Source organism: Neophocaena asiaeorientalis, unplaced genomic scaffold (assembly GCF_003031525.2).
Source record: "Neophocaena asiaeorientalis asiaeorientalis breed wild unplaced genomic scaffold, Neophocaena_asiaeorientalis_V1.1 scaffold357, whole genome shotgun sequence".
Classification (NCBI taxonomy): domain Eukaryota; kingdom Metazoa; phylum Chordata; class Mammalia; order Artiodactyla; family Phocoenidae; genus Neophocaena; species Neophocaena asiaeorientalis.
This window is the reverse complement of record NW_020173270.1, coordinates 1,660,607-1,672,884: the sequence shown is the minus strand read 5'-3', so window position 1 is coordinate 1,672,884 and position 12,278 is coordinate 1,660,607. Positions and strand designations below refer to the sequence as shown.

At 52.0% G+C, this 12,278-nt stretch overlaps 1 long non-coding RNA gene across 2 annotated transcripts in view; it reads left to right on the top strand.

Annotated features, from left to right (window-relative positions):
• Positions 1-11,916, top strand: part of LOC112400136 (uncharacterized) — a 42,771-nt gene extending 30,855 nt beyond the window's left edge. For both annotated transcript variants that reach the window (XR_003003372.1, XR_003003371.1), the window contains exon 3: positions 9,781-11,916. This is a non-coding gene — a long non-coding RNA (uncharacterized LOC112400136). The remainder of the gene's footprint in view (positions 1-9,780) is intronic.
• Positions 11,917-12,278: the final 362 nt, after the last annotated feature.

Genomic DNA, 12,278 nt, shown 5'->3' with positions numbered 1-12,278 from the left:
TCACTGTTGTGGCCTCTCCCGTTGCGGAGCACAGGCTCCGGACGTGCAGGATCAGCGGCCATGGCTCACGGGCCCAGCCGCTCCGCGGCATGAACCCATGTCCCCTTCATCGGCAGGCGGACTCTCAACCACTGCGCCACCAGGGAAGCCCCTAACTCTTAAATTTAGGTCTTTAAATCCCACGGAAGGTTCTTGAACAGGGCAAGTTCAGGGAAGTCCTGCCAAACAGTATCTTGAGACTTCAGAGCACAGGTCACGTGGGAACCAGACTGGGGGTTCGGCCAACTACAAGGCACAGTGTGAGTCAGATATGGATCCCAGGTCGTATTCATAGAAATATGTCATAGAAAACTTAGGAGGTGATGTTACTGCAGATCAAAGTTAAGAGATGCCTGGGTGGGTGGCGGGAACTGGGTGTGGTTGACATGTTGGCAGCCTGTGAAACCACAAGCAGGATGGCCCAGCTGGGGGGGGTGAGGAGTTAAGGGCGGAGACAGAGCAGGAGCCATCAGAGCTGGAGATGGGGGAGGCAGGCTGGAGAGGTTGCATAAGAGAGAGCTGTGATTCTCAAGCAGGAGAGAGTGCTCCCCAGCATCCAAGGGACTCAGCAACAAGAAGCGCAAGGAGAATGAACAGGGCGTCGTTGGGGAGCTAGCCATTTGCCTGATACTCAACCAGCCAAAGGAGCAGGGTCCCATCAGGGAGAGAGTTCGAGGCTGGATGAGAGGATGGGAAGGAGGAAGTGGATCTGCAGAGTATAGACAGCCTTTCCTTTCCTATTCAGCTATTATTTTTACCGCATAGTGTGTCTTTTCTACTGGCTCCTTCCCCGCTCTCATGAAAAAAATAAGGTATAATTTACATACGGTAAAATCCAATTTTAGCATACAATTCAGATTCTTGGCAAATGCATACAGCTATGCACCCGCCACGCCGATCAAGATACGGAATATGCCCCCATCCCCAGCCTCTGGCAAGCACTGATCTGTTCTCCGTTACTACAGTTTGCCTTTTCCAGAATATTGTACACGTGGAATCATATAATATGTAGCCTTTTGTGACTGGCTTCTTTCACTAAGCGTAATGTTTTCGATGTTCATGTGTAGTATGTATCGGTATTTTAATTATTTGTACGGTTGAATAATATTCCATTGTATGTATATATGTGTATATATATATGTATGTATTTTTTAAAAAATCTATTCATCCACTGATGGGGATTGCGCTGTTTCTGCCTTCGGCTATCGTGAATAATGCTGCAGTGAACATTCCTGGGCAAATTTTTGCTTTCATACCTGTGTTCAATTCTTTTTGGTATAATTTCCGGGTCATATGGAAACTCTATGTTTAATATTTTGAGGAACCGCCAAACTGTTTTCCAAGTGGCTGAACCATCTTACATTCCCCATGGCATTGTATGAGGGTTACGATGTCTCCACAGTCTTGCCAACGCTTGTATTTATTTGACTCTTTGATTCTAGCCATCCTGCTGGGTGTGAAGTGATATATCACTGTGGTTTTGATTTGCAATTCCTTAATGACTAGCGACATTGAGCATCTCTTCATGTTGGCTGTTTGTTTATTTTCTTTGGAGAAATGTCTGTTCAGGTCATTCGCCCATTTTCAAGCTGAGGGACGTGCTTAAAACAAATATGCTGGCTCTTCCTTTGGCCACTCCGAACCAGCCCTCACCAAATTCCCACTCCTGTGTCTTCCCCATGGCCCCATCTCCATCCCTGACTCTCCTCCAGCACCCAGGGGACCAACAGCCCATCTCGACCTATGAAAGCTTCCTCATATTCCCCTTACACTTGCAGGACTAAGAAAGACCCTCAGGGACCCTTCCTCAGCACAGGTCTGCACCAGGGGTGCCTTGCTGGGCCCACTTTAATAGAAAAATGACCTGTAGCTTCTGTGGGAAGACAAATTTTCTCAACATTATAAACATTTTCATACATACAGGAAAACGGAAAGAATTGTACACTGGACTGCCCACCCTTAGATTTGACAATTAACATCATGCTATATTTGCTTTATCAGATATGCCTGCCTCCCTCCCCCTCTCTCTCCATCCATCAATCCACATTATTTTTAGGATGCGGCCATCAGCACCCGTTACCCCGAAACACTTCAGCATGGACATCACTACCTAAGAGTTCAATATCTTATGTTTCTTTGCTATTGGGGAAGTGGGTGAAACAGGCAAGAAACAGACAAGTCTTCTGTGTACATCCCCTGACTTTGGAGCGGTGCAGACACCCGTGTAATCCAACCTTGATCAAGATATAGAACATTAACGTCATCCCCAGAAAGTGGAAGGTAGGCAGTTTTAAGTTATCTGCCTTGCTAGATATTAAAATACCTTTCATCACCAGCCCCCCAAACAGGGTCATACAAACTTCCTATTTCCCTCCTACAGATAGATGTTTCGATCCCAACCCTGAATCATATATCTCATTCCAATCCCCTGTTGATAGACATTCAGGTTAGCTCATGCTTTCTAGAAACTTGTCCATGATGGGGGGATGGGGCGGGAAGAGGCACGACAAGAAAGGGATTCTCAGGACGATGGAGAATCTCTGAGGCTAAGGGGGAAGAGTCAGTGGAGAGGAAGAAGGGAAGGCTGAGGAGCAAGGTCCTTGATGGCAAAGCTTGTTCCAGCCTCAGGGCCTTTGTACCTGCAGGATCCCTTGCCTGGTGTGCTCTCCCCTGGCTTTTTGAACTGTGAACTCCACCGTCCTTCAGATCTGAGCTCAAATGCCACCTCCTCAGAGAAGATGACATCCCAGCTCCAATCACTTGTCTTTTCTCGCGCTGTTCCCTGTTTATTTCTTTGGTGGCCCTTACCTCAATCTGTCATTATGATTTTTGTCTCTTCCTTGCCCATCGAGCTCCCCTCTCTCCCCTAGAGTATTAGCTTCAATAGGGCAGAGACTATGGTTGCTTCTTCGTCCCCGTATCCCCAACACTGGGTCTAAACACAATAAGAATTCAACACGTGTTCATTCAAGGAATGAATGGCTCCAGGGGTTGGGGCGTGGGGACCAGTGGAGGCATCTAGGTGCTCCGTACAAGGTCTCTAAAAAGTCAGAGGTAGGTTTAGGGGTCCCTGATCTGAGCTCAGCAGGCTGGCGCTCCTCTGGTTTAGACCAGGTTCTCTAGATGGATCTGCAAGCTCAGCTCTGCACCACGCCCGCTACTTCTGCCCAGATGGATGGTCAGGAAGGGCAGTCGAGGGCTTGACTTGCTTCAAAGCCCCCTCTGACCCCGCAGGATCCAGTGAGGCTCAGGGGTGCGTATTGTGCGTGGGGAGGCGGCGGCGACTCGGGGTCCACACCTCCCCTTCTTCCTGGGCAGCATCTTGCAGGCCGAGGCCCAAGGGAACCTGAGCTGGTGGGCAAGGCCCGCGCGCCCTTCCGGCTGCGCCAGGTCCTGCACTCGGGGTGGCTAGGTGCTCTCAGACTGCACCGGAACGCGGACGGATGCCTGCACTCTGCGCAGGCCGTGGGGCGCGATGCGTGCAGGGCAGGACGCGGGGCAGGTGCGGGCGTGGCCTGGGAGGGTCCGGGAGCGGCTGAAGGGACCATGATAGCTAGGTTGAGCCGGGCGTCTTCGCCAGCCAGTGCGTGGCCAAGAGCATCGCACCCTGAAGCTGTAGGTGACTGGGCGGGGCCAGAGGGCGGGGCCAAGGCTGGAGTGGGGAGGGGCCATTGGGGGTGAGAGGGCCACAGTTCGCCCTTCTTGGAGGCTGGAGGAGTGGGGGTGGAACTGGCTGGGGTGGGGACCTGGAAGGAGCCCTAGGAGGCGAGGTCTTCAAGGTGGAAGGTCTTCTTGCAAAGCCTCAGTGATGCCTTGGTGCTGGAAGGCGACGTTGTACTTGAGGCCGGGAGGGGGCAGGGCTTGGGCTGAGGGAGGAGCCTGAGGGGACCACGGGGTTCAAGGAGGATGGGAGGCAAAGAGGGGGCGGGCGACAGGGAAGGCTGTGCTCTTCTGCAGCCTGCCCTGTGCCACGGTGGGCGGCTACCTGCCTCAGACCTGGAAGCTGGAGAAGCACGGGGAGCCGGGCTCAGATGAGGGCCTGAGTTGATGGGAGAAGGGACATAAAGACAGTGGGGCCTCAGCAGCCTGCACTACGTGCCCTAGGGGCGCCAGGGTGAGGGTGCTATGGGGACACGGCTATTGAGAAGGCACAGAAGATGGGAAGGGGGGTTGTGTGGCCGCGCCCTTGGCCACACCAGCAACTCTCCTGGGTCTTCCCTCCCCAGGGCGAGGCGCTGGACCTGGCCACCATCAGCCCAGATCCCAGGTGGGTGGCCCGGAGCCGCTCACGCACGGTTGCCCTGGTAAACAGCAGCCTGATGCCCTAGGAGGCTGAGCTCAAGTTCTCCAGGGTGCAGACCGAGGGCTCTTCCCTGCCTGGGGTGTTGGGGCGAGGGGCTTGAGGAGGTGAGCGCTGGGGGCCAGGAGTCTGGGGGCTGAGGGTGGGCCTGAGTGAGGGGGTGTGCTTGTGGGAAAGCCAGCCGTGGATGCACCTGGCGGTAAGCAGCATGCATTTACGAATGTGTTAGCCATTGTGTGCGTTTGTGGCTGTGCACAGGAATGTGTTCAGGGAAAAGAAGCGCAGTGACTAGGAAGCCTGGGAATTCAACTGTCTGGGTTCGAGTCCAGCTTCTAAGGACTGTGGGCCTTGGGTACGTGGCCCAATTTCTCCCTGTCTCCATGTCCTCTTTCATCGGGGATTATTCACTCTGCAAATACTTGCCGAACACCCACCGTGCGCTGGGCACTGTTCTAGGCACTTCAGGCACAGCAGTGAACAAAACAGACACAAATCCCTGCTCTGGTGGGTCGTGCTGACAATAGAGATGAGGAAATAAAAGTATACAACATGCTAGATGAGGAAATAAAAGTATGCAATATGCTCGATGGTGTTAAGTGCTGTGTATGTGCATGTGGGGAGGGGGTTGACATTTGTGGGTAAAGAATGGAAGGAGGCGAGGCGAGAGCTGTGCAGTGCTTCAGTGGGGAGAGCCTCTTTGGCAAAGGGAGGAGCACGTGCAAAGGCCCTGGGGCAGGAATTTACTTGGGGAGTTCACGTGACTGGAACAGAATGAGCGAGGGGGAGAGAGAGAAGAGGTCAGGGCAGGGAGGGGATGGGCCAGGTCATGCAAGGCTCTATGGGCAAGGATGGGGGTGGCTTGCGCTTTCACCCTGGGAGGGTGTTGAAGCAATTCCCCTGCCTGCTATGGGAATGAGGATAGCATCGACCCCAAGGAGTTGTTATAAGAATTATATGAATTACTATGTGTAAAGTGATAGTACCCTGTCTGATGCATACTGCCCATGCATGAAATATTGGGCTATTATGATATGTGGCGGACATGTGTGTCTTGGGGTGTGTCCATGCTGTAGCTGAGCAGTGGCTCTTAGTGAGTTTGTTGTTGTGAAAGAATCTCTCTAAAGCTATTAAAAAAACCCTGCTGGGTGTTTGAGAGCCCTGCTGGGGTTACTGCTCCCTGGCTGGGACAGGCTCTTTTGTATAACAGCTGTTCTCCAGATGTCAGCTGGGGTTACTCAGGCCTCGGAGCTTTGGCGCCTGCCTCACTCCCACGACCTGCGGGAAGCCCAGCGCCCTCCCTGAGATGTCTGTAAATTCCCAGGGCCTGTGTTCTCATGCTTGCTTCTTGGCCTGAGTTCCTGCCCGCTGAACCCTCGCTCTTACCCACCTTCCCGGGGCCAACACTTTGGGGAAACCAGTTCTGTCTCCTCGATTTCCCCCAGGCCACCCACGCACGAACTCTTGCATACTTACCTGATCGCCTGCGGGTGCCCCCTCCCTCTGCCCCCCCAAGATGCGGTGCTCTCTCTAAGGTCCTGCCATCCCAAAGGCTTTCGCGTTGTTTGAGTTTCCGTAAGATGTTGCTTGACAAAAATTCCACCGCCCAAAGGAAAAGTTTGCATACTTGCACCACATAGCAAACTTTATGACCAGCTTAGAGTGAACTGGGCTGTCATGGGAAGGGGATCTCGCTCGGGACACCTGAGGCCAGTGGCTGTGTACAGCTGTAGGTGCTTCTGACGTCAGGCTGGCGTGCAGATTTGGAGGCAAGTAGGAGGACCTGTTGGCTGTGGGAACTCAAGACAGGGGCAGATAGGAGCTGGTACAGAACGGAGAGGAGGCTGTGGGGTGAGCAGTTGTGAGAGACAGCAGCTCATTCTGGGGAAACATCAAGCCACCAGAAACAGTTACAATGAGTCAGACTCCCGGAAAATTAGGCAAGGGCTGCTTCAGACAGAATTCGCTGTAGACTATTTTGGTAGTTCCTGTAATCATCACTAACTGCTTTCTCAGGGTGTGGATAGGTAGGGCTCAGAGGTTAAAGCTATAGCAACAGGACCTTGCCTGGGGCAGGGTGAAAGCACGCCCCCCACCCCCGGCAGGTCGTGACTCAGTGGGACAAGCTCATAACTGGTCTAGTTCCAAGATAAGGGCACAGGGTGTGTTAGAAAGAGGCATTCCATTCAAGCTTGGAATTAAGACCAGGGTCATGCTTAACCCTGACCACGGTTCAGTACCGCTGCATTATGGGCCACATTGTCCCTGAGACTGTTCTCTGTAAGGCTTGCACAGTTTCTGCACAGTTGTGATTATAGCATTTGGTATCAACTTGAATAGGAACTTGATTCCTGGAATAGGTCTTCTGGAGGATATTATACAATGTTTCTTAACCTTTTCTGGATCATAGACTCATTTGGGAATTAACTGAATTTAAAGACCACCTCCAATCCATTGCCCTCAACTCCCACCCCCCTCCAAATATATTTACGCCCAAGATTTTTTTGGACAGTTATATGGTATCATAGCTGTTCAGTCCAGGTTAGGAACCTTTGGTTTTAGTTCAGCTCTCTCATTTTACACGAGATGAAACTGAGGCATAAGAGTGTAGCGCCTTGCTCAGGGTTACACAGATAATCCGTGATAGAGCAGGGTGTCAGTCCAATGTAGTAATTAATTGTAGAGTCAGCCTAGATGCAAACCCTGGCTTCATCCCTCACAAGCAAGAGATGTAAATCTCCTCATGCCTAGGTTTCCTCATCTGCAAAATCAAGATAATGATTGCAAGGTAAAAGTATTTTTTTTTTTTAAGTGGAAACACAAATTGATTCCTTAGCCTGTACTTCTAGCTTAAGTGGAAGTTTGAGCCAGATGAAGAATTCCTGCCACCTAGTGGATGCCACCTAGTGGATGGCAGGATGAATAAATTAGAATTTCTGGCACTGAAACTTACACGTTGACCGCACCAATGTCTTTGTGTGGTTATTGTTAAGAGAGTTACCGGCTGCACGTTAGAGAGCTTGTGTGTCTCCTTTCAAAGAGACTGTGTTTCAACATTGTAGCAGTTAGCCTTTGCTGTGTAACAAACTACGCTAACATGTAATGGCTTAAAAGATGGTCATTTATTAACACTTGATTCTGTGGGTTGGAGATTTGGGCTGAGTTAAGCTGAGTGATACATCTGTTGGTCTTTCTTGGGGTCACTCATGGGACTACAATTAGCTGGTGGGTGGGCTGGGGCCAAATGCCAGATGATCATGGAGGGCTCCCTGCGTGTGTCTGGTAGTCACAGGCTGTTGGCTAGGGTGCCTTGGTTCTCCTCCATGTGGTCTCTCCAGCAGGTTAGCTTGAACTCATTTCCACTGTAGCTGCAGATTTACCAGAAAAAGCAGAGAGCCTGCTAGCATTTTTGCTCCCCATTGTGTCATGTTTGCTAAAGTTTCATGGGCCAAACAAATCACATGGTCAAATACAGATTCAGGAGGAAGAGAAACAGAATCCATAACTTCTTGATGGGGGAGCTACCAAATATTGTGGCAGTTTTCCCCCTTCAATACCCCACACGCGTTTGCTGGTGAGTGACTGGGCATTGAGTTGTCAGTTTAAAACTTAAAGGGTTTGATGCTAAGAAATATTTTCACTTCTCAAAAGAAGTGAACTTATGGTTAGAGACCATAACCTCCAGGCTAGCCCATCAGTCTAGTTATGGAAATTGACCTCTTCCTTATGGGACATTTCTCTTCCTTACCTGTCTGTGCTCCCCCTGTCACTTCCCATCTATCCCATCACTTTCACCTGCTGTATGGGCTAAGTAGACTACTGTGGGCTAGCTTGGGAACTATATAGCTTTTCCCTGCATTGTTTTCAGTAGAATATGCTGTTCAGGAACGGAGGGATGGTCATGGCCACCCTCTTGTCCCCTAACGTGGTGATCTAGGGACTGTTTCTCTCTTCCTTGGCTTAAGAAAGGGCCCACTGGCAAGGTGGGCTCACATCTGTCTTATCCACCACTTGCCTTAAAACAGTGCCCGGCACATGGCTGACACTTGATAAATGAATGTCTGCAGGCAGGACTCAAGCCTCCTCCGAGACTTTTCACTTCTGAGGGTGTCCACTCTTGCATCATCCCAGTGGCCATTTCCTGTTGCCCGCCATCCTCCAGCCCTTCTGTAACTCTGTGTGTGACCCCTTAGCAACTGTTGGTCAGCTGTCCACGATGTCCACAGGCTCCCACAGGACAAGCTGTCCACCCCCCTCCATTGGACATCTTCACTTAATGCTAGACTCCACACTTGCGCCAATGGCTCAAAACCAAACTATTTTAAAAAATATATATTTATTCATCTGGCTGTGCCGGGTCTTAGTTACAGCATGTGGGATTTTTTTTAGTTGTGGCATGCAGGATCTAGTTCCCTAGTCGGGGATGGAATTTGGGCCCCCTGTATTGGGAGAGCGGAGTTTTAACCACTGGACCACCAGGGAAGTCCCCATACCAAACTCTTTTGTGAGCTATGTCAACTAGTTTCACTGTGGGCTGTAAGTATGCAAGTGTTTGACTAAGTTGGTTTGTATGTGTTTTCTCCGCACTAGGGTGCCACCTTTGAGGGGTTTCCTTCACAGCAGAAACACGGTCGATTTGTCTATTTATTTTGACTACTTTCCAGCAGAGGGCAGTCAAGGGTCTCATTCTGTCAAAGTCAGTCCATTGTGATGACTTTGAAGTCTACTGTGATGACAAGGTGACTTGTTCTAATTTGCATACAGGTACAATTTGCTAGCCACAGACCTGTACTTACCTGTGTGGTGTCCATGTGCATATAATGCCTGCCTAACCCAAAGTTGTGCACGTCCTAATCCCCAGAACCTTGAGTATGTTCCCTACATATTCATGGCAAAAGAGATTCTGCAGATGTGATGAAGGTTACTGATTTTGAGAAGCGGAGGTGGTCCTGGATTATCCAGGTGGGCTCACACTAATCACGTGGACCCTTAAAATCAGAGAACCCTTTCTAGCTGGGTCAGAAGTGAGATGGGAGAAGAGGAGGGGAGATATGAAGGGTGCGAGGGACTTGATCTGCTGCTTCAGGCTTTGAAGATGGGAGGGGGGCACGAGCCAAGGAATGCAGGTGCCTCTAGAAGCTGGGAGTGGCTCTCAGCTGACAGTCAGCAAGGCAATGGAGAACTCAGTCCTACAACCGCAAGGAAGTAAAATCTGCCAATAACCCAAATGAGCAAGGAAACAGATCCTCCCCAGGAACCTCCAGAAAGGAATACAGCCTGTGCACACCTTTTTATCCTGGTGAGCCCTGGGTGGGGTTTCTGACCCCTGGAACTGTAAGATAATAAATCCGTGTTGTTTAAGCTGCAAAGTTTGTCGTAATTTGTTATGGCGGTTAGAGGAAATGAATACAGTGTGGAAATGACTCTCTCCCTTTCCCCAACAGAACGGTTTCAAGCCCACCTGTTGAAGGCAGTGTGTCCCTCTGTGAGTGGCTGAGGGTCCAGCATGGACGGCCGGGCATCTGGCTGTGGATGGTGAGTGACCACCATGGACAACTGAGTGTTTGCCTGTGAACACTGTCATTCCCCTGTCCCCTGCTTCCTCCCACCTGTTACCTGGGGTTGTGGAGGCTAGGTGGGATCTGCCTTGCCTCCCCGATCCCTGCTGCTTCTCCATGAAGCTTTGGTGTGTGGATCCCAAGTATGTTTGGGAAACTGAGGCCCAGAAGGGGGGGGGACACGACGGGAGGGGGTACGGGTGGCTGCAGTGGTGACACCCGTCCCTTGCTCCTCCACTCCTAGACTCAGGCCCCAGAAAGAGCAGGGCATATATAAGTGGTCCCTGATCTGTGGGAAAACCTCATCAGCCAGGTGGGTTCATACTGCTTTTCTGAGGGGCTGAGCTTGATGCTCTCCCATCAGCCCTGTGCTTGGAGGGTCGGGCAGACGCTGTGCTGCAGGACTCAGCGTCCCGGGGAGGAAGGGTGACCCTACTCTGATTCCACTGCCCCCAGAATGGCAGAAGCTTGCCCAGTGTTGGAAGGGTGACCCTACTCTGATTCCACTGCCCCCAGAATGGCAGAAGCTTGCCCAGTGTTGGAAGGGTGACCCTACTCTGATTCCACTGCCCCCAGAATGGCAGAAGCTTGCCCAGTGTTGGAAGGGTGACCCTACTCTGATTCCACTGCCCCCAGAATGGTAGAAGCTTGCCCAGTGTTGGTGCCTTGGCAACTTGAGGTGAGTTGGGGGGGGGCGTAGAGGGCAGGCGGTAGGAGAACTTGTCCCTCACAACTCTCCCTGTCCCTCCTGCTTGCCCTGGGTCTGCTCCTCTCACACCCCCAGCCCATCTGTCCGCATGGGTCAGGTGGACACCTCAGAGGTGGGGGAGCTTGGGGATGGAGCCACATGGGTGGGGGAAGAATCCTGACCCCAGGGGGGACTGGGATGGAGGGGAGGAGTCTTCTGTGGAGCTGAAGAAGGTCCCTTCCCAGTACCGTTCCTGTGGAATCCTCAAAAGAATGTGGGTCTCCTTCTCTATATATGTATAACGGAATCACTTCGCTGTACACCTGAAACTAACACAACATTGTATATCAGCTATATTTCAATAAAAATTTTTTTAAAAAGAACGTGGGTCTCATGGGAACAGCAGGGGACCCCAAGCTGAGACCCTGCTGACCTCATCACCTTTAGCCTCAGAGATGGATGGATGCCCTCAGCTCAGATAGAGACCCCATTCCTGAGCCAGGTGAACTGGTGGGGAGGGGTGGAGCTTGTCCCAGGCTGGGAGCAGGGTCTCTGGGCATCAGGCCTGAAGGGAGGAGATTGGGGCCAGGCCAGGCCCAGAGTGGTTGACATGTTTTGCCTCTGTGTGTGTGCCATGCCTGCAGATGGACACACAGGTGGGTGGACACACAGGTGCACGCCTGCCTGTGTACACACACATCTGGGTAAATGGCGCCTGGCCAAGGACCCCTGGCCATCCATGGTGGACCCTCAGCCACGCGCTTATTGAGCATCTACTGTGTGCCAGTCACTTTCCAAGCGCACCATGTGGGTAAGCTCATTGATGGTGATGATTATCTCCACTTTCCAGATGGAAAAGGTGAGGCCCCAGGAGGACAAGAAACTTGCTTTAGATCGCAGCTGCTGGGCAGAGGTGGAGTTGGGATTTGCTCCCAGGCACCTGGGTCTGCTCTAGACATTGGGGACACAGAGGGGACCCATCTTTGCCCTCCAGGGGATGTCATTGTAATGTCATTGTAATGGCAAAGACAGACACTACACAAGTCAATCAGTCAGTAACAAGATGGGAGGTAGTGATAAGTGCCCTGAAAGCAAGAAACAGAGAGTGAATTGAGGAGGGGGTGTGGTCATTCAGCCTTGGGGTCAGAGGAGGCCTTTCTGAGGAGGTGACTTTGAGGAGAGACCTGAGGAGGTGATGGAGGGAAGTGTGTGACATCTGGGGGAAGAGTGTTCTAGGCAGAGGGAACAGCCTGTGCAAAGGCCCTGGGGCAGGACTGTGCCTGGTGTGTTGGAGGAACAGTGAGGAGGCCCGTGTGGCTGGATCATAGAGAGTGAGGTGGAGAGAGGGAGGAGGGGAGGGCAGGGAGGGGATGGGGCAGGTGGTACAGGGCCTCCTGGGCCTTGGGGAAGACTTGGGCTTTTAATCTTGAGGGAGGTGGGAGGTAGGGGAGAGGGCGGGGCCTGACTCAGGTGCTCACAGGCACCCTCTGGTGGCTGCTGCAGGGAGGACAGACTGTGGGGGCGAGGGCCGGAGCCGAGGGTTGGACCTGACTCAGGTGCTCACAGGTGCCCTCTGGTGGTTCTTTTGGGGAGGACAGACTGGGGAACGAGGGAGGACTAGGGTGGAGGTGACTGTGCTCGTCTAGGTGAGCGATGATGGGACTGGACCAGGTGGAGGCAGCACGGGTGGGAACAA